This window comes from Phocoena phocoena, chromosome 6 (genome assembly GCF_963924675.1).
Source record: "Phocoena phocoena chromosome 6, mPhoPho1.1, whole genome shotgun sequence".
Classification (NCBI taxonomy): domain Eukaryota; kingdom Metazoa; phylum Chordata; class Mammalia; order Artiodactyla; family Phocoenidae; genus Phocoena; species Phocoena phocoena.
In genome coordinates, this window is record NC_089224.1 from 12,730,990 (window position 1) to 12,736,169 (window position 5,180).

Consider the following 5,180-nt stretch of genomic DNA (forward strand, 5'->3'; position numbering starts at 1 on the left):
TGCAGATGACCTTTCCATCCACATTGAGGAGGTAGGGCGTCCGGGGTCTGTATATTCTCGGGAACCTCCAACACCAGCAGGGCCAAGCTGGATCTGTCAAACCTGCGAGCCTCTGGCAGCCGGAATTCACAAGCTCAGCAACACACACCAAGCGTCTGGGCTCCGTCCCAGGATGCTCCGTCCCAGGATGCACCGTCCCAGGATGCTCCGTCCCAGGAGGCTCCGTCCCAGGATGCTCCGTCCCAGGATGCTCCGTCCCAGGATGCACCGTCCCAGGATGCTCCGTCCCAGGATGCACCGTCCCAGGATGCTCCGTCCCAGGATGCACCGTTACCAGCACGTGGGCTGATCTGCCCTCTGTAAAGCTCCTTGGGAGAGCCAGGCATAAACACACGCTTTGGCCCAGGGGACCTACTTTCTGTGCTGAGGTTTGTGGCCTTTGGTTTTCGTGTTTTCCCAGTTTGCACGTCTGTCATCTCCTCCTTGCCTTCTTCTTTCATTTCCTTTTTACAAGTGGGTACCGGGCTCTTGTTTATGTCCAGCCTCATGCTAAGTGCTGGGGGGGTTGAAAGAGAGGCAGAGGGCAGCCTATGCCGCTGCCCCCACCCCTCGCTGTGAGGGCCAGTGATGCAGCGGTGAGATGTGAGCGTTTCAGCCTCTGTTAGAAGAAAAATCAAGACAGACTATAATCCAGTTGCTTTCTGCTCTGCCTTTGGAATCTAGCTGATGGCGCCAGAAGGTCCTGTAGCTACTGAAGTTCTTCAGAAGCTGTAGCCTAGCTACATTTAGGCGACTGGAATACATTACCCAGCTAGAGGAACAAAGGGAAGGTGGGAGCTGGGGGTGGGTGGTGAGGCAGTGTCACGCAGCAATGAAGATTTTGGACGCTACCCCTGCGTCCGTCTCTGGAGGTCCTGAGGTCTGCACTCCAGGACCTTCAGCTTGAGCTCCCTAGAATCCTGCATCACAAATCCTTGTGTCTTAGCCCAATAACCAGTCTGGGGCTGATGGTCCTACTTCTGCCCCAACATGCTGTGTGACCTTGAGTGAAGCATTTGCCCTCTCTGGGTCTGTTTCCCTCTCTGTAAAATGGGGTTAATAGCATTGACCTATCCCAGAGAGTTTGCACAAGAGGCATCGCTAATAAAACTTGTCATGAAAGTCTTTCTTTCTCCAAGGTTTAGGGGTCTAGAAAGGAGAGGGTCTGGAGGCTGTGGATGCAGCCCAGGGAAGGCAGGGGCTGCTTGCAGAGTGGAGGTTGGCTCTATGGGTGACACAACAGAGAACGGAGTCCTCTGACGTCAGCCGGCCCAGAGGCCCCGCGTGGAGGGGCCAGGCGGCTCTGGCCTCTGAGGTCTGGCCCTCGCCGTCGACCTGCTCAGGCCATCTGCAGCAACTCACAGAAGTGACATCAGCTTCTTACACTTTGTCAAGTTCAAGAGTCTTTCCAACAGCGCTCAGATGGAAGTTGCACGCAAGTCACAAAATAAAGTCAAACTTGGCTGGGAGTTTGTTTTTGTACAGAGAACAATGGTCAAAGAAAGAGTGCTGTGTTCTGCACTGTTTAGATGGAGAGGACCGCAGCTCCCCCGGAGGGCTGGCCTGTCCCAGAACTGTGTGTGCACGTGTAAGTGCATGCATGTGTATATATATGTGTGTGGGTGTATTGTGTATGTGTGTACGTGTGTCTGTGTACTGGTGTGTGCGTGGACACATGCCCATGTGCCCGTGTCTGTGTGTACATGCACGCATGTGTAGATGTGTGTGCATTGTATTGCACATGCATGTACACAGATGTGTGTATGCCTGTATGCGCAGCTCCCAGCACATGTGTACACACGTGCACTCACACGCATGTGAGCATATATGAATGTGCGCAGGCGTGCGTGCATGTGCCTGTGTGCACACGTGTGTGTATATATACATGGATGGTTTATGTGTACAGGTGTGCATATACATTACGCACATGCATACAGGTGTTAACACATAGCCATATATGTGCACGTGCTCTTGGGCATCGCCGGAGGGCACGTCCACGCGTACATGCTTTATGCCTTAACAAGGTTGTGTCCAAGTCACACGAGCTACCATGCTCGTGTCCAGCAGACGTGTCGTCAATGTTGAGGGCTGGTGGTGGGCGATAGCATGTGTGCCCTGGGGTAGAGGTGAAGGGGGGCTGTCATATGTGGGTCAGAGCCCTGTGGTCATTTCCCTGGAAGGTTACTGAGCCAGCCTTTTCATGCTCATAAGCCAAAAATTGTCCAAGTCACACAGTTTTTTTTATGCTTAAAATCTCAGAGATGCAGACTTCCCTGGTGGCATAGTGGTTAAGACTCTGCCTGCCAGTGCAGGGGACACGGATTCGAGCCCTGGTCCGGGAAGATCCCACATGCCGCGGATCCCACTAAACCCGTGCGCCACAACTACTGAGGCTGCGTGCTGCAACTACTGAAGCCTGCACGCCTAGAGCCCGTGCTCTGCAACAAGAGAAGCCACCACACTGAGAAGCCTGCGCACCGCAACGAAGGGTAGCTCCCGCTGACCACAACTAGAGAAAAGCCCGTGCATAGCAATGAAGACCCAACCCAGCCCCCCCCCCCAAAAAAGAGAGAATAAAACAAGAAAAAAATAAATAAAATGGGGATGCTTAAGGAATTCCCCGGGGGTCCAGTGGTTAGGACTCCGTGCTTTCACTGCTGAAGGCCCGGGTTCAATCCCTGGTCGGGGAGCTATGATCCCACAAGCCGCACAGCGTGGCCAAAAAATGAAATAAAATAAAATGGGGATGCTCATAGTAATGGCCTCTTAGGATTGCTATAAAAATTAAATGAGATATTGCCAAGCTTTCCAGCCTGTGTACTGTGCCAGTGTACAGTTTGCTGTGAGATACTGAAGCCCCCCAGGGGAGCAGAGGGTCTCCCATTAGGTCATGAGCAGTGCCAGAGGGCTGGCAATATAATGATGTATCCCAGCATGCAAAGAAAATGAAGGGTCTCCTGTTAAAAAATTATTAGGGTCCCGGCATCTCCACCAAAAACAAAAATTATTAAGAATTTCAAGATGGTGCTAGCAGAGCATTAAATCAAGTGTGCAGTCCTTCAAGCACATGGCCCTGGGTGGTGGCACTGGCTGCCTGGTCTCAAAGCTGGTCCTGCCTGTAGGTATTGAGCATAAGTGACATGAGCACCTGCTCCACTGCAATGTGCCGAGGATAGTCACATGATCCGAACCCCCTGAGATCCAAACCGATGGCAGCAGACATCCACTGAATGTTCCTCCACCCACCACTGGCAAGGGGCCCTCAGGGCCGTGGTGGTGCTCCAGTGAGATGTTGGAGAGGTGGCTTGGCAGGGGACACAGGTACTCCTGGTGTGCCCAGCTTCACGTGAGGGCCGGAATCTCAGTCTTTACCAAAATGAGATGCTTCTGGATCTCCGTGGCTGATGTGTCACTATTCAGCGCCATCTAAACAGAGTGATTGCACTCACAATGCACGTACCTCCTGCAAATTCAAATCTCATCAGGATTTTGAAGTATTTGCTATTGAAAACGTTTGACTGGGTTCAAAGTATGTCAATGTTATATATGTCGATGAACTATAGATTCTTTAAATATTTCAACTGTTGTACATTTTTGAATGGTTGTGAAAAGGGTTGAACATCTTTGTGATGTATTTGTGTGAACAAAATTTCTCTTCAATGGTGAACATCAAGAATTCAAGAGATCACCTTTAAAAAGTTTGGGTCAGGAATTGTGCATAGCCATTTCAAGCATAGATATTAAAAAATACGGTCAGGGAAACAGGCTCAAATTTCTCATGACACATTTGGAAGTTGGATACAAAATCAACAATTTCTGGCCTTCTACTTTGCATTTTATCTTTTATCTTAATTATAAAATGTAAATTGAGTGTAATGGATTGTTTCAGATGGCCTGCTGGAGGGGTGTAGCTTATCCCAGTGTACCACCCCCCCCGAGTGCCATACCTGCACAGTCATTTTCTTTGAGTGCCACGTTGTGTAACTGTTCGGAAACACCGGGCATCACATGTTAAGAGCTTCCTGGCACACAGCGAGCAGTCCATAATATTAGTTACGTCGTTAATGTATTATTGTCATCATTCTTATACAGATACCAAGGATAAAGCTCTGAGCTAGTTATCAAAAATTGTGAGTCGGAGGCATGCTTCTATTATAAACTACCTGATGACTCTAAATGAGTCCGTTTATCTTTTTAATGTCTGCTTAAAATGCAGATAATATTACCTGCGCATCCTGCCCAATGTGCAACGTTATGGGACTCAAATGAGAAACAACATCCAAGACTGCTGAAAAATAGGAACTGTTTTGCTGGTCCTGTTATTTTTCTTCTTCTAACTCTGTGCTCTCCCGCCACAAGCGGCTATTTAAATGTAAATTAATTAAAATGAAATATCATTGAAAATCCAGTTTCTCAGCCATGCTAGCACCACTTCCACATGTGGCTGGTGGCTCCCATGTTGGACCACACCGCTAAACTACTCGTTACCCCATAATGCAAATGCTCACCATCTTTCTTCTGCTTCTTGTCCCACCTGTGGATCAGGTAGGGAAGATTTTAAGTTTTTTAAAATAGATTAAAATAAACTTAAACTTTTAAAACTTAAAATAAGATTTTAGGGTTTTAAAAATAGAGTCCTAATCCATAATAGGTATAAAATATTACAAATGCTGAGCTCTGCTCTCTTTGGTATGGGAAGATACCATTTCTAATGGGATATGGACCTTGATGGTTTGCTTGACCCCTCTGCAGGCTCTTGCCCAGACCCTTGGGCATTTTCAGATGGCTGGAAGGGTTGGGGTGTTAAAAGAAATAATGAAGGGAGGCTTCCCAGGTGGCGCCGTGGTTGAGAGTCCGCCTGCCGATGCGGGGGACACGGGTTCGTGCCCCGGTCCGGGAAGATCCCACATGCCGCGGAGCGGCTGGGCCCGATGAGCCATGGCCGCTGAGCCTGCGCGTCCAGAGCCTGTGCTCCGCAACGGGAGAGGCCACAGCAGTGAGAGGCCCGTGTACCGCAAAAAAAACAAACAAACAAAAAAGAAATAATGAAGGGAAAGAAAGCTAACAGGTGCAACACGGGTTAAATCCACATGTCTTCGAGAGTGTGTTATGCTTACCATCCTGACTGTGATCTTTATCAA